Raw genomic sequence first — 20,112 nt, 5'->3', positions numbered from 1 at the left:
TGTTTAACTTGAGCTTGGACACTTCTAATAGCAAAGTGGCAAAGTTCAATTTGTAACAACAAGGCTTCAGCTTCATTCCTACTTCATAATATATTGATTGGTCAAATGCTTTCTGCTTTAATTTCAACCAAAATCCTTATGAGGGAAATTCATTTGATAAATTGATAAACCAAATCCTTATGAGGGAAATTCATTTGATAAATTGCAGCTAAGAGCTTTCTCGTTGGATGAACGCTACTTATTCTTGAATGAAGACTTGGCAGAACGCCCGCTCACTCGTTCGATGAAGACTATCTATTTTTCAATGAAGACCCAATGAAATAATAAATTAAGATATTGCTTGATTCTTCCGGCGACGAGGTGGCCGAGTGGTTAAGGCGATGGACTGCTAATCCATTGGGATATTCCCGCGTGAGTTCGAATCTCATCCTCGTCGGTCTGGTTTTTTTTAAATTTATAAATGAATATTTTGGGTACTGTCTCTCGTTCTGAGTGATAGTTCGTTTTGCTTTCAAATAAATAATACCATTGCTTCCGAATATTCTCCACAAGAACATAAATCTGGTTCTATCTGACCTCTTCTTGAAACATTGTTATGGTTTAAAACAATATGGCCTTTTTATTGCCAGAAGAATCTTTGTTTAGCATTGTTCAGTATCTGGTTTGTTTCATACGCTGTTAAATTTAGTTGAGATAAGGGAGGATTAAAGTTTGGTAGCTTATCTATTGAGGCTTCCTTATATTCTCTCTGGCGTTCACTATGTTTTATTAATGAATTTAGTTTGTGGTAGATTTGCTACATAGTCTTTATCTATTATTTCTTTTCGTAATCCATCTTATGCAATTACTTCGTATTTCCATTTCCATTAATACATGTACGATCAGGTATCTAAATCATTAATATTTATATATATTTCAAGATATATTTACCTATTTTAAACGAACACTCTCAATCAGGTCGTTACAAACTTTCCTTGATTAAAATATTTTTAGGTTCGATAATCTATCGATAAATATGAAGTTGGTTTCTCATAGCAATTCTTTGTTTCTTATTAGTGTATTACTCTTTTTACTGACGCTTACCATGACGAAGTTTTTGAGTCGTCTGTTCCACGAGTGAAACAGTAAATTGTTAAAAAATTTGATGGTGTTTGTGTCGACGAGGTGGCCGAGTGGTTAAGGCGATGGACTGCTAATCCATTGGGATATTCCCGCGTGAGTTCGAATTTCATCCTCGTCGGTCAGTTTGGTTTTAATTCATGAACCAATATTTTGGGTCTATTTCGTCATGAGAGACATCTAGTCGTAAAATCGTTGCCGAAAATTGAGTGCATTCCCAGTTGGTGTATGTGGTAAATAACGAAGACAATGAATAGTGCTGAGGTATTGGGAAACATTTCTAAACCTCGCCGATATGGAGAAATGTTCCAACTATATTAACGAGATGAAGTTTTTTTCTTTTTTTAATATCTAGAGTGGTGGGACGCGTTACCCACGACCTGTGCAGGGTGTCTCATAGTGGAGGTCAGTGCTGTTTAACTTGAGCTTGGACACTTCTAATAGCAAGTGGCAAAGTTCAATTTGTAACAACAAGGCTTCAGCTTCATTCCTACTTCATAATATATTGATTGGTCAAATGCTTTCTGCTTTAATTTCAACCAAAATCCTTATGAGGGAAATTCATTTGATAAATTGATAAACCAAATCCTTATGAGGGAAATTCATTTGATAAATTGCAGCTAAGAGCTTTCTCGTTGGATGAACGCTACTTATTCTTGAATGAAGACTTGGCAGAACGCCCACTCACTCGTTCGATGAAGACTATCTATTTTTCAATGAAGACCCAATGAAATAATAAATTAAGATATTGCTTGATTCTTCCGGCGACGAGGTGGCCGAGTGGTTAAGGCGATGGACTGCTAATCCATTGGGATATTCCCGCGTGAGTTCGAATCTCATCCTCGTCGGTCTGGTTTTTTTAAAATTTATAAATGAATATTTTGGGACTCTTTCTCTCGTTCTGAGTGATAGTTCGTTTTGCTTTCAAATAAATAATACCATTGCTTCCGAATATTCTCCACAAGAACATAAATCTGGTTCTATCTGACCTCTTCTTGAAACATTGTTATGGTTTAAAACAATATGGCCTTTTTATTGCCAGAAGAATCTTTGTTTAGCATTGTTCAGTATCTGGTTTGTTTCATACGCTGTTAAATTTAGTTGAGATAAGGGAGGATTAAAGTTTGGTAGCTTATCTATTGAGGCTTCCTTATATTCTCTCTGGCGTTCACTATATTTTATTAATGAATTTAGTTTGTGGTAGATTTGCTACATAGTCTTTATCTATTATTTCTTTTCGTAATCCATCTTATGCAATTACTTCGTATTTCCATTTCCATTAATACATGTACGATCAGGTATCTAAATCATTAATATTTATATATATTTCAAGATATATTTACCTATTTTAAACGAACACTCTCAATCAGGTCGTTACAAACTTTCCTTGATTAAAATATTTTTAGGTTCGATAATCTATCGATAAATATGAAGTTGGTTTCTCATAGCAATTCTTTGTTTCTTATTAGTGTATTACTCTTTTTACTGACGCTTACCATGACGAAGTTTTTGAGTCGTCTGTTCCACGAGTGAAACAGTAAATTGTTAAAAAATTTGCTGGTGTTTGTGTCGACGAGGTGGCCGAGTGGTTAAGGCGATGGACTGCTAATCCATTGGGATATTCCCGCGTGAGTTCGAATCTCATCCTCGTCGGTCAGTTTGGTTTTAATTCATGAACCAATATTTTGGGTCTATTTCGTCATGAGAGACATCTAGTCGTAAAATCGTTGCCGAAAATTGAGTGCATTCCCAGTTGGTGTATGTGGTAAATAACGAAGACAATGAATAGTGCTGAGGTATTGGGAAACATTTCTAAACCTCGCCGATATGGAGAAATGTTCCAACTATATTAACGAGATGAAGTTTTTTTCTTTTTTTAATATCTAGAGTGGTGGGACGCGTTACCCACGACCTGTGCAGGGTGTCTCATAGTGGAGGCCAGTGCTGTTTAACTTGAGCTTGAACACTTCTAATAGCAAAGTGGCAACGTTCAATTTGTAACAACAAGGCTTCAGCTTCATTCCTACTTCATAATATATTGATTGGTCAAATGCTTTCTGCTTTAATTTCAACCAAAATCCTTATGAGGGAAATTCATTTGATAAATTGATAAACCAAATCCTTATGAGGGAAATTCATTTGATAAATTGCAGCTAAGAGCTTTCACGTTGGATGAACGCTACTTATTCTTGAATGAAGACTTGGCAGAACGCCCACTCACTCGTTCGATGAAGACTATCTATTTTTCAATGAAGACCCAATGAAATAATAAATTAAGATATTGCTTGATTCTTCCGGCGACGAGGTGGCCGAGTGGTTAAGGCGATGGACTGCTAATCCATTGGGATATTCCCGCGTGAGTTCGAATCTCATCCTCGTCGGTCTGGTTTTTTTAAAATTTATAAATGAATATTTTGGGTCTCTGTCTCTCGTTCTGAGTGATAGTTCGTTTTGCTTTCAAATAAATAATACCACTGCTTCCGAATATTCTCCACAAGAACATAAATCTGGTTCTATCTGACCTCTTCTGGAAACATTGTTATGGTTTAAAACAATATGGCCTTTTTATTGCCAGAAGAATCTTTGTTTAGCATTGTTCAGTATCTGGTTTGTTTCATACGCTGTTAAATTTAGTTGAGATAAGGGAGGATTAAAGTTTGGTAGCTTATCTATTGAGGCTTCCTTATATTCTCTCTGGCGTTCACTATGTTTTATTAATGAATTTAGTTTGTGGTAGATTTGCTACATAGTCTTTATCTATTATTTCTTTTCGTAATCCATCTTATGCAATTACTTCGTATTTCCATTTCCATTAATACATGTACGATCAGGTATCTAAATCATTAATATTTATATATATTTCAAGATATATTTACCTATTTTAAACGAACACTCTCAATCAGGTCGTTACAAACTTTCCTTGATTAAAATATTTTTAGGTTCGATAATCTATCGATAAATATGAAGTTGGTTTCTCATAGCAATTCTTTGTTTCTTATTAGTGTATTACTCTTTTTACTGACGCTTACCATGACGAAGTTTTTGAGTCGTCTGTTCCACGAGTGAAACAGTAAATTGTTAAAAAATTTGCTGGTGTTTGTGTCGACGAGGTGGCCGAGTGGTTAAGGCGATGGACTGCTAATCCATTGGGATATTCCCGCGTGAGTTCGAATCTCATCCTCGTCGGTCAGTTTGGTTTTAATTCATGAACCAATATTTTGGGTCTATTTCGTCATGAGAGACATCTAGTCGTAAAATCGTTGCCGAAAATTGAGTGCATTCCCAGTTGGTGTATGTGGTAAATAACGAAGACAATGAATAGTGCTGAGGTATTGGGAAACATTTCTAAACCTCGCCGATATGGAGAAATGTTCCAACTATATTAACGAGATGAAGTTTTTTTCTTTTTTTAATATCTAGAGTGGTGGGACGCGTTACCCACGACCTGTGCAGGGTGTCTCATAGTGGAGGTCAGTGCTGTTTAACTTGAGCTTGGACACTTCTAATAGCAAAGTGGCAAAGTTCAATTTGTAACAACAAGGCTTCAGCTTCATTCCTACTTCATAATATATTGATTGGTCAAATGCTTTCTGCTTTAATTTCAACCAAAATCCTTATGAGGGAAATTCATTTGATAAATTGCAGCTAAGAGCTTTCTCGTTGGATGAACGCTACTTATTCTTGAATGAAGACTCGACGAGGTGGCCGAGTGGTTAAGGCGATGGACTGCTAAGCCATTGGGATATTCCCGCGTGAGTTCGAATCTCATTCTCGTCGATTTGCTTTTAATTTATAAATCAATATTGCCAGTCTGTTTTGTCATGAGTGACACCTAGCCGTAAGATCGTTACCGAAAATTAATTGCATTCCTGTTGGCATATGTAGCAAATAGCGAAGACCAGAAATGGTGGCGAGAAACCGTGAAACATTTCCTACCTTTGCCGATATGGAGAAATGTCCCAACAATGTTAAGGAGGATGAATTCAACTTATTTTTATATATCTAGTGTGTTGGGATGCGTCACGGATTAGTTCTGCCTGATACTAGTGGTCAATGCTGTTTAGTTTCAGCTTGAAATCTCTGGTAGTAAAGTGGTAAAGTTCACTTTATAACTACAAGGCTCCAGGTTCATTCCTACCGCATGATATATTGATTGGTCACATGCTTTCTTCCTTAATTCCCAGTCCACCAAATCCTTATGAAGGAAGTTTATTAGAGAAATTGAAACTACGAGCTTTCTCGTAGGATGGAGGCTACTTATTCTTGAATGAAGACTTGACGTAACGTCCACTGGCTCTCCCTTCCTCTCCCTCTTCTCTCTCTCTCTCTCTCTCCCCCTCTCTCTCTCTCTCTCTCTCTCTCTCTCTCTCTCTCTCTCTCTATTTATCTATCTATCTATCTATCGTTCAGACTGGATGTTCGTACACTGGAATAAATAATGAGGTTGTTTCCAGATATTCTCCACAAGAACCTAAAGCTGATTCTACATGACCTTTTCGTGACAGATTATATACTTTAAAACAGTATGTCCGGTTTATTGCCCGCAGAATCTTTGTTTAACACTGTTCATGCACTGATGTGTTTCATACGTTACTAAATCTGGTTAAAATAACGGAAGATTGAAATTTCATTGCTGATCTCTTGATTCTTTCCGGTATATAATCCACAAAAAGGCAACTTGCTGGCAGAATCGTTAACACTTCGGACACAATGTCAGGCGGCATTTCGTACGTCCTTACGTTCTGGGTCTCGACATTCCCTTTCTGTAATCGACTTAGCCCCGCCACCGAAATTTGTTGACCTTGCACCAAAATCGGAAACCTATAAATTCTCCACCGTTTACAATTGTTTTACTAATTAATGTAGATTTGGTTTATATCTTTACCTGTTATTTCTTTTCGTAATCCATTTTAAGCAAGTTTTTCTCATTTTTATTAATATATGTACGATCAGGTATCCAAATCGTTGATACATAGATTCTAATTAATTATAGATTCTAATTAATATTTAGCTATTTTAAACAAATGCTCTCAATCTGTTCGTTAGAAACTTTTCTTGATTTTAAATTAACTTTAGTATCGATAAACTATCGATAAATAAGTAGTTAGTTTCTCATGATAATTCTGTGTGATTAGTGTATTACTTTTTTTACATACACTTAAGCATAACGATTTTTTTAGGCTACTATTCCACGAATGAAATAATAAATTAAGATATTGCTTCTGATTTACAGCGACGAGGTGGCCGAGTGGTTAAGGCGATGGACTGCTAATCCATTGGGATATTCCCGCGTGAGTTCGAATCTCATCCTCGTCGGTCAGTTTTGTTTTAATTCATGAACCAATATTTTGGGTCTATTTCGTCATGAGTGACATCTAGTCGTAAAATCGTTGCCGAAAATTGATTGCATTTCCAGTTGGTTTATGTGGTAAATAACGAAGACAATGAATAGTGCTGAGGTATTGGGAAACATTTCTAAACCTCGCCGATATGGAGAAATGTTCCAACTATATTAACGAGATGAAGTTTTTTTCTTTTTTTAATATCTAGAGTGGTGGGATGCGTTACCCACGACCTGTGCAGGGTGTCTCATAGTGGAGGCCAGTGCTGTTTAACTTGAGCTTGAACACTTCTAATAGCAAAGTGGCAAAGTTCAATTTGTAACAACAAGGCTTCAGCTTCATTCCTACTTCATAATATATTGATTGGTCAAATGCTTTCTGCTTTAATTTCAACCAAAATCCTTATGAGGGAAATTCATTTGATAAATTGATAAACCAAATCCTTATGAGGGAAATTCATTTGATAAATTGCAGCTAAGAGCTTTCTCGTTGGATGAACGCTACTTATTCTTGAATGAAGACTTGGCAGAACGCCCACTCACTCGTTCGATGAAGACTATCTATTTTTCAATGAAGACCCAATGAAATAATAAATTAAGATATTGCTTGATTCTTCCGGCGACGAGGTGGCCGAGTGGTTAAGGCGATGGACTGCTAATCCATTGGGATATTCCCGCGTGAGTTCGAATCTCATCCTCGTCGGTCTGGTTTTTTTAAAATTTATAAATGAATATTTTGGGTACTGTCTCTCGTTCTGAGTGATAGTTCGTTTTGCTTTCAAATAAATAATACCATTGCTTCCGAATATTCTCCACAAGAACATAAATCTGGTTCTATCTGACCTCTTCTGGAAACATTGTTATGGTTTAAAACAATATGGCCTTTTTATTGCCAGAAGAATCTTTGTTTAGCATTGTTCAGTATCTGGTTTGTTTCATACGCTGTTAAATTTAGTTGAGATAAGGGAGGATTAAAGTTTGGTAGCTTATCTATTGAGGCTTCCTTATATTCTCTCTGGCGTTCACTATGTTTTATTAATGAATTTAGTTTGTGGTAGATTTGCTACATAGTCTTTATCTATTATTTCTTTTCGTAATCCATCTTATGCAATTACTTCGTATTTCCATTTCCATTAATACATGTACGATCAGGTATCTAAATCATTAATATTTATATATATTTCAAGATATATTTACCTATTTTAAACGAACACTCTCAATCAGGTCGTTACAAACTTTCCTTGATTAAAATATTTTTAGGTTCGATAATCTATCGATAAATATGAAGTTGGTTTCTCATAGCAATTCTTTGTTTCTTATTAGTGTATTACTCTTTTTACTGACGCTTACCATGACGAAGTTTTTGAGTCGTCTGTTCCACGAGTGAAACAGTAAATTGTTAAAAAATTTGTTGGTGTTTGTGTCGACGAGGTGGCCGAGTGGTTAAGGCGATGGACTGCTAATCCATTGGGATATTCCCGCGCGAGTTCGAATCTCATCCTCGTCGGTCAGTTTGGTTTTAATTCATGAACCAATATTTTGGGTCTATTTCGTCATGAGAGACATCTAGTCGTAAAATCGTTGCCGAAAATTGAGTGCATTCCCAGTTGGTGTATGTGGTAAATAACGAAGACAATGAATAGTGCTGAGGTATTGGGAAACATTTCTAAACCTCGCCGATATGGAGAAATGTTCCAACTATATTAACGAGATGAAGTTTTTTTCTTTTTTTAATATCTAGATTGGTGGGACGCGTTACCCACGACCTGTGCAGGGTGTCTCATAGTGGAGGTCAGTGCTGTTTAACTTGAGCTTGGACACTTCTAATAGCAAAGTGGCAAAGTTCAATTTGTAACAACAAGGCTTCAGCTTCATTCCTACTTCATAATATATTGATTGGTCAAATGCTTTCTGCTTTAATTTCAACCAAAATCCTTATGAGGGAAATTCATTTGATAAATTGATAAACCAAATCCTTATGAGGGAAATTCATTTGATAAATTGCAGCTAAGAGCTTTCTCGTTGGATGAACGCTACTTATTCTTGAATGAAGACTTGGCAGAACGCCCACTCACTCGTTCGATGAAGACTATCTATTTTTCAATGAAGACCCAATGAAATAATAAATTAAGATATTGCTTGATTTTTCCGGCGACGAGGTGGCCGAGTGGTTAAGGCGATGGACTGCTAATCCATTGGGATATTCCCGCGTGAGTTCGAATCTCATCCTCGTCGGTCTGGTTTTTTTAAAATTTATAAATGAATATTTTGGGACTCTTTCTCTCGTTCTGAGTGATAGTTCGTTTTGCTTTCAAATAAATAATACCATTGCTTCCGAATATTCTCCACAAGAACATAAATCTGGTTCTATCTGACCTCTTCTTGAAACATTGTTATGGTTTAAAACAATATGGCCTTTTTATTGCCAGAAGAATCTTTGTTTAGCATTGTTCAGTATCTGGTTTGTTTCATACGCTGTTAAATTTAGTTGAGATAAGGGAGGATTAAAGTTTGGTAGCTTATCTATTGAGGCTTCCTTATATTCTCTCTGGCGTTCACTATATTTTATTAATGAATTTAGTTTGTGGTAGATTTGCTACATAGTCTTTATCTATTATTTCTTTTCGTAATCCATCTTATGCAATTACTTCGTATTTCCATTTCCATTAATACATGTACGATCAGGTATCTAAATCATTAATATTTATATATATTTCAAGATATATTTACCTATTTTAAACGAACACTCTCAATCAGGTCGTTACAAACTTTCCTTGATTAAAATATTTTTAGGTTCGATAATCTATCGATAAATATGAAGTTGGTTTCTCATAGCAATTCTTTGTTTCTTATTAGTGTATTACTCTTTTTACTGACGCTTACCATGACGAAGTTTTTGAGTCGTCTGTTCCACGAGTGAAACAGTAAATTGTTAAAAAATTTGCTGGTGTTTGTGTCGACGAGGTGGCCGAGTGGTTAAGGCGATGGACTGCTAATCCATTGGGATATTCCCGCGTGAGTTCGAATCTCATCCTCGTCGGTCAGTTTGGTTTTAATTCATGAACCAATATTTTGGGTCTATTTCGTCATGAGAGACATCTAGTCGTAAAATCGTTGCCGAAAATTGAGTGCATTCCCAGTTGGTGTATGTGGTAAATAACGAAGACAATGAATAGTGCTGAGGTATTGGGAAACATTTCTAAACCTCGCCGATATGGAGAAATGTTCCAACTATATTAACGAGATGAAGTTTTTTTCTTTTTTTAATATCTAGAGTGGTGGGACGCGTTACCCACGACCTGTGCAGGGTGTCTCATAGTGGAGGCCAGTGCTGTTTAACTTGAGCTTGAACACTTCTAATAGCAAAGTGGCAAAGTTCAATTTGTAACAACAAGGCTTCAGCTTCATTCCTACTTCATAATATATTGATTGGTCAAATGCTTTCTGCTTTAATTTCAACCAAAATCCTTATGAGGGAAATTCATTTGATAAATTGATAAACCAAATCCTTATGAGGGAAATTCATTTGATAAATTGCAGCTAAGAGCTTTCTCGTTGGATGAACGCTACTTATTCTTGAATGAAGACTTGGCAGAACGCCCACTCACTCGTTCGATGAAGACTATCTATTTTTCAATGAAGACCCAATGAAATAATAAATTAAGATATTGCTTGATTCTTCCGGCGACGAGGTGGCCGAGTGGTTAAGGCGATGGACTGCTAATCCATTGGGATATTCCCGCGTGAGTTCGAATCTCATCCTCGTCGGTCTGGTTTTTTAAAAATTTATAAATGAATATTTTGGGTCTCTGTCTCTCGTTCTGAGTGATAGTTCGTTTTGCTTTCAAATAAATAATACCATTGCTTCCGAATATTCTCCACAAGAACATAAATCTGGTTCTATCTGACCTCTTCTGGAAACATTGTTATGGTTTAAAACAATATGGCCTTTTTATTGCCAGAAGAATCTTTGTTTAGCATTGTTCAGTATCTGGTTTGTTTCATACGCTGTTAAATTTAGTTGAGATAAGGGAGGATTAAAGTTTGGTAGCTTATCTATTGAGGCTTCCTTATATTCTCTCTGGCGTTCACTATGTTTTATTAATGAATTTAGTTTGTGGCAGATTTGCTACATAGTCTTTATCTATTATTTCTTTTCGTAATCCATCTTATGCAATTACTTCGTATTTCCATTTCCATTAATACATGTACGATCAGGTATCTAAATCATTAATATTTATATATATTTCAAGATATATTTACCTATTTTAAACGAACACTCTCAATCAGGTCGTTACAAACTTTCCTTGATTAAAATATTTTTAGGTTCGATAATCTATCGATAAATATGAAGTTGGTTTCTCATAGCAATTCTTTGTTTCTTATTAGTGTATTACTCTTTTTACTGACGCTTACCATGACGAAGTTTTTGAGTCGTCTGTTCCACGAGTGAAACAGTAAATTGTTAAAAAATTTGCTGGTGTTTGTGTCGACGAGGTGGCCGAGTGGTTAAGGCGATGGACTGCTAATCCATTGGGATATTCCCGCGTGAGTTCGAATCTCATCCTCGTCGGTCAGTTTGGTTTTAATTCATGAACCAATATTTTGGGTCTATTTCGTCATGAGAGACATCTAGTCGTAAAATCGTTGCCGAAAATTGAGTGCATTCCCAGTTGGTGTATGTGGTAAATAACGAAGACAATGAATAGTGCTGAGGTATTGGGAAACATTTCTAAACCTCGCCGATATGGAGAAATGTTCCAACTATATTAACGAGATGAAGTTTTTTTCTTTTTTTAATATCTAGAGTGGTGGGACGCGTTACCCACGACCTGTGCAGGGTGTCTCATAGTGGAGGTCAGTGCTGTTTAACTTGAGCTTGGACACTTCTAATAGCAAAGTGGCAAAGTTCAATTTGTAACAACAAGGCTTCAGCTTCATTCCTACTTCATAATATATTGATTGGTCAAATGCTTTCTGCTTTAATTTCAACCAAAATCCTTATGAGGGAAATTCATTTGATAAATTGCAGCTAAGAGCTTTCTCGTTGGATGAACGCTACTTATTCTTGAATGAAGACTCGACGAGGTGGCCGAGTGGTTAAGGCGATGGACTGCTAAGCCATTGGGATATTCCCGCGTGAGTTCGAATCTCATTCTCGTCGATTTGCTTTTAATTTATAAATCAATATTGCCAGTCTGTTTTGTCATGAGTGACACCTAGCCGTAAGATCGTTACCGAAAATTAATTGCATTCCTGTTGGCATATGTAGCAAATAGCGAAGACCAGAAATGGTGGCGAGAAACCGTGAAACATTTCCTACCTTTGCCGATATGGAGAAATGTCCCAACAATGTTAAGGAGGATGAATTCAACTTATTTTTATATATCTAGTGTGTTGGGATGCGTCACGGATTAGTTCTGCCTGATACTAGTGGTCAATGCTGTTTAGTTTCAGCTTGAAATCTCTGGTAGTAAAGTGGTAAAGTTCACTTTATAACTACAAGGCTCCAGGTTCATTCCTACCGCATGATATATTGATTGGTCACATGCTTTCTTCCTTAATTCCCAGTCCACCAAATCCTTATGAAGGAAGTTTATTAGAGAAATTGAAACTACGAGCTTTCTCGTAGGATGGAGGCTACTTATTCTTGAATGAAGACTTGACGTAACGTCCACTGGCTCTCCCTTCCTCTCCCTCTTCTCTCTCTCTCTCTCTCTCCCCCTCTCTCTCTCTCTCTCTCTCTCTCTCTCTCTCTCTCTCTCTCTCTCTCTCTCTCTCTATTTATCTATCTATCTATCTATCGTTCAGACTGGATGTTCGTACACTGGAATAAATAATGAGGTTGTTTCCAGATATTCTCCACAAGAACCTAAAGCTGATTCTACATGACCTTTTCGTGACAGATTATATACTTTAAAACAGTATGTCCGGTTTATTGCCCGCAGAATCTTTGTTTAACACTGTTCATGCACTGGTGTGTTTCATACGTTACTAAATCTGGTTAAAATAACGGAAGATTGAAATTTCATTGCTGATCTCTTGATTCTTTCCGGTATATAATCCACAAAAAGGCAACTTGCTGGCAGAATCGTTAACACTTCGGACACAATGTCAGGCGGCATTTCGTACGTCCTTACGTTCTGGGTCTCGACATTCCCTTTCTGTAATCGACTTAGCCCCGCCACCGAAATTTGTTGACCTTGCACCAAAATCGGAAACCTATAAATTCTCCACCGTTTACAATTGTTTTACTAATTAATGTAGATTTGGTTTATATCTTTACCTGTTATTTCTTTTCGTAATCCATTTTAAGCAAGTTTTTCTCATTTTTATTAATATATGTACGATCAGGTATCCAAATCGTTGATACATAGATTCTAATTAATTATAGATTCTAATTAATATTTAGCTATTTTAAACAAATGCTCTCAATCTGTTCGTTAGAAACTTTTCTTGATTTTAAATTAACTTTAGTATCGATAAACTATCGATAAATAAGTAGTTAGTTTCTCATGATAATTCTGTGTGATTAGTGTATTACTTTTTTTACATACACTTAAGCATAACGATTTTTTTAGGCTACTATTCCACGAATGAAATAATAAATTAAGATATTGCTTCTGATTTACAGCGACGAGGTGGCCGAGTGGTTAAGGCGATGGACTGCTAATCCATTGGGATATTCCCGCGTGAGTTCGAATCTCATCCTCGTCGGTCAGTTTTGTTTTAATTCATGAACCAATATTTTGGGTCTATTTCGTCATGAGTGACATCTAGTCGTAAAATCGTTGCCGAAAATTGATTGCATTTCCAGTTGGTTTATGTGGTAAATAACGAAGACAATGAATAGTGCTGAGGTATTGGGAAACATTTCTAAACCTCGCCGATATGGAGAAATGTTCCAACTATATTAACGAGATGAAGTTTTTTTCTTTTTTTAATATCTAGAGTGGTGGGATGCGTTACCCACGACCTGTGCAGGGTGTCTCATAGTGGAGGCCAGTGCTGTTTAACTTGAGCTTGGACACTTCTAATAGCAAAGTGGCAAAGTTCAATTTGTAACAACAAGGCTTCAGCTTCATTCCTACTTCATAATATATTGATTGGTCAAATGCTTTCTGCTTTAATTTCAACCAAAATCCTTATGAGGGAAATTCATTTGATAAATTGATAAACCAAATCCTTATGAGGGAAATTCATTTGATAAATTACAGCTAAGAGCTTTCTCGTTGGATGAACGCTACTTATTCTTGAATGAAGACTTGGCAGAACGCCCACTCACTCGTTCGATGAAGACTATCTATTTTTCAATGAAGACCCAATGAAATAATAAATTAAGATATTGCTTGATTCTTCCGGCGACGAGGTGGCCGAGTGGTTAAGGCGTTGGACTGCTAATCCATTGGGATATTCCCGCGTGAGTTCGAATCTCATCCTCGTCGGTCTGGTTTTTTAAAAATTTATAAATGAATATTTTGGGTCTCTGTCTCTCGTTCTGAGTGATAGTTCGTTTTGCTTTCAAATAAATAATACCATTGCTTCCGAATATTCTCCACAAGAACATAAATCTGGTTCTATCTGACCTCTTCGTGAAAGATTGTTATGGTTTAAAACAATATGGCCTTTTTATTGCCAGAAGAATCTTTGTTTAGCATTGTTCAGTATCTGGTTTGTTTCATACGCTGTTAAATTTAGTTGAGATAAGGGAGGATTAAAGTTTGGTAGCTTATCTATTGAGGCTTCCTTATATTCTCTCTGGCGTTCACTATGTTTTATTAATGAATTTAGTTTGTGGTAGATTTGCTACATAGTCTTTATCTATCATTTCTTTTCGTAATCCATCTTATGCAATTACTTCGTATTTCCATTTCCATTAATACATGTACGATCAGGTATCTAAATCATTAATATTTATATATATTTCAAGATATATTTACCTATTTTAAACGAACACTCTCAATCAGGTCGTTACAAACTTTCCTTGATTAAAATATTTTTAGGTTCGATAATCTATCGATAAATATGAAGTTGGTTTCTCATAGCAATTCTTTGTTTCTTATTAGTGTATTACTCTTTTTACTGACGCTTACCATGACGAAGTTTTTGAGTTGTCTGTTCCACGAGTGAAACAGTAAATTGTTAAAAAATTTGCTGGTGTTTGTGTCGACGAGGTGGCCGAGTGGTTAAGGCGATGGACTGCTAATCCATTGGGATATTCCCGCGTGAGTTCGAATCTCATCCTCGTCGATTTGTTTTTAATTTATAAATCAATATTTTGGCTTTGTTCTCTCACGAGTGACACCTAGCTCTAAGATCGTTGACGAATTTTGATTGCATTTCTGTTAGCGTATTTGGCAAATGACGAAGACCGTGAATAGCGGCGAGAAACTAGAAAACATTTCCAACCCTTGGCTGGTATGGAGAAATATTTCAACTGCGATAACGCTTCAGCAACCATAAAAGACAAACGAATACTAGTGGGAGGCTGCAATTTACAGTGTGACATGTAGAAAGATGTATGATTACACCTATACTCGATCCGTTTTTCTGCGATAACCGGAAGTGGGTCAGGGGAAATCTTTAATGAACCCCTCCACCCACGTCGTACTTCTCATTTCCATGAAGCTATGTATGATCAGGTATCCACTTCATTGTTACTTAAGTATTCTGATGAATAATTACCTATTTTAAGCGAAAACTCTCAATCTTTTACATACAATCTTTTCCGTTTTAAAATAATTCTTCATTCCACGAACTATCAATAAATAGAAAGTTAGTTTCTCATGGCAATTGTACGTACTTTATTTACTATCTCTTACAGTAACTAAATCCTTGGCGTTCTTCTCTTGCAGCAATTAGGTACTAAATTGCCAAAATATTAACTGAAAATCGTAGAGATGAGGTGGCCGGGTGGTTAATCCATTGCGATATCCAATCGTGAGTTCGAATCTCATCTTCGAACAGTTGCTTTTTAAATTTTTAAATCAATATTTAGGTTCGTTCTGTCGTTATTGATACTCAGCTGTAGATTCGTTGTTAAAAAAATTGATTGCATTCCTTATTAGTGTATGTGGTTAATGGTTAAGTTCTCTTTGTAACTAAATGGCTTTTGGTTCATTTTTACTTCATGATATCTTCATTGGTTAAACAACTTCTACCGTAAATTCAAGTCGACCAAATCTTTGTGGGAAATTTATTTGCTACGTTGAAACTACGAACATTCTGGTTGGATGAAGACTACCTGTTCTTCAATGAAGATTTGGCCCAATTTTCACTCTCTCACTCGTACAGAGCGATAGTTTCTTACATTGGAATAAATACTGCCGTTATGTTCTCGGATGGTCTTCACAAGAACATTAAGCAAGTTCTATCAGACCCGTTTGTGACAGATTCTATGCTTTAACACACAATAGCCAGTCTATTGTCAGCAGAATCTTTAACATTGCTCTGGAACTGATGTTTTTCATATGTCGCTAAATCTGATTGAGAAGATGAAGAATTAAAGTTTAATAGCATTTTTGTTGAGGCTTCCTAATATTTTCTCCGGCGTTCACTGTGTTTTATTAATTAATTTAGTGTCGTGGTAGATTTGGTATATGATCTTAATCCATTATTTCTTCCCGTAATCCAGCTCATTGTTACTTACACATTTTAATAGATATCAACCTACTTTAAACAAATGCTCTCGATCTTTTCTTGATTAAAATATTCCTATATTCGATATAATATCGATAAATAAGAGATTTTTTAGGCTTCTGTTCCACGAATGAAACAGTAAACTGTTAAATTTTGCTGGACCAGTGTCGTGACGAGGTGGCCGAGTGGTTAAGGCGATGGACTGCTAATCCATTGGGATATTCCCGCGTGAGTTCGAATCTCATCCTCGTCGGTTTGCTTTTTTAATTCATAAATCAATGCCTTGGTTTGTTGTCTTGATTGATTCATAGCCGTAAAATCGTTGCATCACCCATCATTTCTGCAGGCAGTCCTGTACTGCTGGTTATTCAGTACTGTTTAACTTAATCTTGAACATCTCTTGTTGATAAGTTCACTCTGTAACCACGTGGCTCCTACTTCATGACATTTATCGGCCATTCGTTTTCTACAATAATTTTAAGTCGACCAAACAAACCCTTGAATGAAGACTTTACCCAATATCCTCACTCGCCCCCCCTTTCTCTTTCTCTGTATATATGTATGTATAGGTAATCTTCAAGTTTAGGGGGATAAAAAAAATAAATAAAAATATTCAAGGGAAATAACTGAACGACTTACCAGTATTATCCGTTTTCTTCTAGCTGTTTATAAATAAATCACACCCTAACCCTAACCTTAACGTCAATCAAATCACGTGTGTGATTTATTTATAAACAGAGATGTACGGAGAATACTGGTAAGACGTTCAGTTACTTCCCTTGAATATTTTTATTTATTTTTTTTATCCCCCTAAACTTGAAGATTACCGTATGTATATATATATATATATATATATATATATATATATATATATATATATATATATATATATATCACTCCCGCTATTTCTCGTTCAGAATGATAGTTTTTTTTTTACTTTGGAATAAATAAGGGACCTTGTGTTCTTGGCTTGTCTCCACAAGAAGATTAATCTGGTTCTCTCTGACCCGTTCGTGACAGATTATAAGCTTTAAGGCGTAGTTTATTTCCAGTAGAATTTTTGTTTAACATTGTTCAGGAACCGATGTTGCCAAATCTGGTTGAGATGATGGAAGATTAAAGTTTGATAGCTCATTTGTTGATGCTTCTTCATATTTCACTGTTCACGGCGTTCACTGTTTTGTTAATTAATTTAGTTTGTGATAAATTTGGTGTATTATCTTTGTCCTTTGTTTCTTTTCGTAATCCAGATAATTGTTACATATTTTAAATTTTAGAACTCCTCATTTCGCTTACCACGAATGAAACAGTAAATTGTTAAAATATTGCTCAGCACTTGTAGCGACGAGGTGGCCGAGTGGTTAAGGCGATGGACTGCTAATCTATTGGGATGTTCCCGCGTGAGTTCGAATCTCATCCTCGTCGGTTGGACTTAAAATTTTTAAACCAATATTTTAGATTCTGTCTGTCCTTTTTGATATCCAACCGCAAGATCATTGTCGAAAGTCGATTGCGTTTCCTCTTGGTGCATGTGGCAAATTACGAAGCACATGAATGGTGGCGAGAAACCGTGAAACATTTCCGACCCTTACAAATATGGAAAAACGTTCCTACAATGTTCTAGTGTGGCCGGACGGGTCACCCACGATCTCTGCAGGTGGTATGAGACTAGTGGTCAGTGTTGTTTAGTTTAAGCTTGAACATCCCTAGAAGCTAAGTGGCTAAGTGCACTTTGTAACTAAATGGCTTCTGGATCACTCCTACTTCATGGTATATTCATTGATCAAACGTTTTCTACTGTAATTTCAAATCGACCAAAGCCTTGTGAGGGAAATTTATTTGATAGGTTGAAACAACGAGCATCCGCTTACCATAAGACTTACCTTTCGTTGCATGGAAACTCAGCCCAATGTTCGCTCGTTCTTTCCCTCCCACATCACTCTCTCATTCAGTGTGATAGTTCTTATATTGGAATAAATACTGCTATTGTGTTTCCGAATATTCTCCGCAAGAACATAAACCTGATTCTGTATCACATTTCCGTGACAGATTATATAGTTTAAAACAAAATGGCCAGTTTACTGTCAGCGGAATCTTTATTTAACATTGTTCGTCAAGAACTGAGGTATATCATATGTTGCTAAATCTAGTTGAGACAATGACGGATTAAAGTTCGATAGCTTATCCATTGAATCTTGCCATTATATTGTGCACACTTAGGCGGCGTGCTGGCAAAATCGTAAACACATCAGAAAATGCCGAGCAGCATTTCGTCCGTCTTTACGATCTGAGTTCAAATTCCACCAGGGTTGACTTTGCCTTTCATCGTTTCGGATTCAATAAAATAAGCACCATTTGATCATCGGGGTCGATGTGATCGATTCATCTCCTTCCACTAAATTTCTGATCTTTCGCGGATATCTGAAATCAACATATTCTTCACCCTTGGCAAGGATTTACTACTTATTGTATTTTGGCATATTATACTTGTTTATTCTTTTACTTGTTTCAGTCCTTTGATTGTGGCCATGCTGGAGCACCGCCTTTAGTCGAGCAAATCGACCCCAGAACTTATTCTTTGTAAGCCTGGTACTTATTCTATCGGTCACCTTTTGCCAAACAGCTAGGTTACGGGGACGTAAACACATCAGCATTGGTTGTCAAGCGATGTTGAGGGGACAAACACAGACACACAAACATGTATATACGCATATACATATATACGACGGGCTTCTTTCAGTTTCCGTCTACCAAATCCACTCACAAGGCTTTGGTCGGCCCGAGGCTATAGTAGAAGACACTTGCCCAAGGTGCCATGTATTGGGACTGAACCCAGAGCAATGTGGTTGGTAAGCAACTACTTACCACACACCCACTCCTATATATATATATATATATCATCATCATCATCATCGTTTAACGTCCGGTTTCCATGCTAGCATGGGTTGGACGACTTGACTGAGGACTGGTGAAACCGGATGGCAACACCAGGCTCCAATCTAAATTTGGCAGAGTTTCTACAGCTGGATGCCCTTCCTAACGCCAACCACTCAGAGAGTGTAGTAGGTGCTTTTACGTGTCACCTGCACGAAGGCCAGTCAGGCGATACTGGCAACGGCCACGCTCGAAATGTTGTCTTTTATGTGCCACCCGCACAAGCCAGTCCAGGGGCACTGGCAACGATCTCGCTCGAAAATCCTACGGAAGCCAGTCAGGCGGTACTGGCAACGGCCACGCTCAAAATGGTGCATCTTACGTGCCACTCGCACAAGAGCCAGTCCAGGGGCACTGCCAACGATCTTACTTGGTTTGCCGGGTCTTCTCACGCACAGCACATTTCCAAAGGTCTCGGTCAGTAGTCATCGCCTCGGTGAGGCCCAATGTACGAAGGTCTTGCCTCACCACCTCAGCCCAGGTCTTCCTGGGCCTACCTCTTCCACGGGTTCCCTCAACTGTTACGGTGTGGCACTTTTTCACGCAGCTATCCTCATCCATTCTCACCACATGTCCATACCAGCGCAATCGTCTCTCTTGCACACCACAACTGATGCTTCTAATGTTCAGCTTTTCTCTCAAGATACTTACACTCTGACGGGTATGCACATTTACATTACACATCCAACGGAGCATACTGGCTTCATTCCTTGCGAGCTTACGCATGTCCTCAGCAGTCACAGCCCATGTTTCACTGCCATGTAGCATGGCTGTTCGTACACATGCGTCATACAGTCTGCCTTTTACCCTGAGTGAGAGTCCCTTTGTTGCCAGCAGGGGTAAGAGCTCTCTAAACTTTGCCCAGGCTATTCTTATTCTAGCAGCTACACTTTCAGCGCACCCACCCCCACTACTAACTTGGTCGCCCAGATAGCGGAAGCTATTGACTACCTCTAGTTTTTCACCCTGGAATGAGATAGAAGTTGTTTCCTGTTTGTTTACAGTCTTTATTGCACCTGAACATCTGCCACAAACAAAAACTAACTTCCTAGTTAACCTGCCTTTGATGTTGCTGCACC

At 37.3% G+C, this 20,112-nt stretch overlaps 20 non-coding genes across 20 annotated transcripts; all 20 read left to right on the top strand.

Moving 5' to 3' along the window:
• Positions 1 to 354: 354 nt before the first annotated feature.
• On the top strand, positions 355 to 436 carry Trnas-gcu (transfer RNA serine (anticodon GCU)). Its single transcript has one exon. It is a non-coding gene; the product is annotated as a tRNA-Ser (tRNA).
• Positions 437 to 1,158: 722 nt separating this feature from the next.
• Positions 1,159 to 1,240, top strand: Trnas-gcu (transfer RNA serine (anticodon GCU)). Its single transcript has one exon. It is a non-coding gene; the product is annotated as a tRNA-Ser (tRNA).
• A 645-nt stretch (positions 1,241 to 1,885) lies between these two features.
• Trnas-gcu (transfer RNA serine (anticodon GCU)) lies at positions 1,886 to 1,967 on the top strand. The gene has a single exon. It is a non-coding gene; the product is annotated as a tRNA-Ser (tRNA).
• A 723-nt stretch (positions 1,968 to 2,690) lies between these two features.
• On the top strand, positions 2,691 to 2,772 carry Trnas-gcu (transfer RNA serine (anticodon GCU)). The gene has a single exon. It is a non-coding gene; the product is annotated as a tRNA-Ser (tRNA).
• A 646-nt stretch (positions 2,773 to 3,418) lies between these two features.
• On the top strand, positions 3,419 to 3,500 carry Trnas-gcu (transfer RNA serine (anticodon GCU)). The gene has a single exon. It is a non-coding gene; the product is annotated as a tRNA-Ser (tRNA).
• Positions 3,501 to 4,223: 723 nt separating this feature from the next.
• On the top strand, positions 4,224 to 4,305 carry Trnas-gcu (transfer RNA serine (anticodon GCU)). The gene has a single exon. It is a non-coding gene; the product is annotated as a tRNA-Ser (tRNA).
• A 509-nt stretch (positions 4,306 to 4,814) lies between these two features.
• Positions 4,815 to 4,896, top strand: Trnas-gcu (transfer RNA serine (anticodon GCU)). Its single transcript has one exon. It is a non-coding gene; the product is annotated as a tRNA-Ser (tRNA).
• A 1,457-nt stretch (positions 4,897 to 6,353) lies between these two features.
• Trnas-gcu (transfer RNA serine (anticodon GCU)) lies at positions 6,354 to 6,435 on the top strand. The gene has a single exon. It is a non-coding gene; the product is annotated as a tRNA-Ser (tRNA).
• A 646-nt stretch (positions 6,436 to 7,081) lies between these two features.
• Positions 7,082 to 7,163, top strand: Trnas-gcu (transfer RNA serine (anticodon GCU)). Its single transcript has one exon. It is a non-coding gene; the product is annotated as a tRNA-Ser (tRNA).
• A 722-nt stretch (positions 7,164 to 7,885) lies between these two features.
• Positions 7,886 to 7,967, top strand: Trnas-gcu (transfer RNA serine (anticodon GCU)). Its single transcript has one exon. It is a non-coding gene; the product is annotated as a tRNA-Ser (tRNA).
• A 646-nt stretch (positions 7,968 to 8,613) lies between these two features.
• Trnas-gcu (transfer RNA serine (anticodon GCU)) lies at positions 8,614 to 8,695 on the top strand. The gene has a single exon. It is a non-coding gene; the product is annotated as a tRNA-Ser (tRNA).
• A 723-nt stretch (positions 8,696 to 9,418) lies between these two features.
• Positions 9,419 to 9,500, top strand: Trnas-gcu (transfer RNA serine (anticodon GCU)). Its single transcript has one exon. It is a non-coding gene; the product is annotated as a tRNA-Ser (tRNA).
• A 646-nt stretch (positions 9,501 to 10,146) lies between these two features.
• Positions 10,147 to 10,228, top strand: Trnas-gcu (transfer RNA serine (anticodon GCU)). The gene has a single exon. It is a non-coding gene; the product is annotated as a tRNA-Ser (tRNA).
• A 723-nt stretch (positions 10,229 to 10,951) lies between these two features.
• Positions 10,952 to 11,033, top strand: Trnas-gcu (transfer RNA serine (anticodon GCU)). The gene has a single exon. It is a non-coding gene; the product is annotated as a tRNA-Ser (tRNA).
• A 509-nt stretch (positions 11,034 to 11,542) lies between these two features.
• On the top strand, positions 11,543 to 11,624 carry Trnas-gcu (transfer RNA serine (anticodon GCU)). Its single transcript has one exon. It is a non-coding gene; the product is annotated as a tRNA-Ser (tRNA).
• A 1,471-nt stretch (positions 11,625 to 13,095) lies between these two features.
• Trnas-gcu (transfer RNA serine (anticodon GCU)) lies at positions 13,096 to 13,177 on the top strand. The gene has a single exon. It is a non-coding gene; the product is annotated as a tRNA-Ser (tRNA).
• Positions 13,178 to 13,823: 646 nt separating this feature from the next.
• Positions 13,824 to 13,905, top strand: Trnas-gcu (transfer RNA serine (anticodon GCU)). The gene has a single exon. It is a non-coding gene; the product is annotated as a tRNA-Ser (tRNA).
• A 723-nt stretch (positions 13,906 to 14,628) lies between these two features.
• Positions 14,629 to 14,710, top strand: Trnas-gcu (transfer RNA serine (anticodon GCU)). Its single transcript has one exon. It is a non-coding gene; the product is annotated as a tRNA-Ser (tRNA).
• A 1,560-nt stretch (positions 14,711 to 16,270) lies between these two features.
• Trnas-gcu (transfer RNA serine (anticodon GCU)) lies at positions 16,271 to 16,352 on the top strand. Its single transcript has one exon. It is a non-coding gene; the product is annotated as a tRNA-Ser (tRNA).
• Positions 16,353 to 17,442: 1,090 nt separating this feature from the next.
• Positions 17,443 to 17,524, top strand: Trnas-gcu (transfer RNA serine (anticodon GCU)). Its single transcript has one exon. It is a non-coding gene; the product is annotated as a tRNA-Ser (tRNA).
• Positions 17,525 to 20,112: the final 2,588 nt, after the last annotated feature.

Source organism: Octopus bimaculoides, chromosome 3, assembly GCF_046866305.1.
Source record: "Octopus bimaculoides isolate indiv1 chromosome 3, ASM4686630v1, whole genome shotgun sequence".
In the NCBI taxonomy this organism is placed as follows: domain Eukaryota; kingdom Metazoa; phylum Mollusca; class Cephalopoda; order Octopoda; family Octopodidae; genus Octopus; species Octopus bimaculoides.
This window is presented reverse-complemented; position numbering and strand designations above follow the sequence as displayed.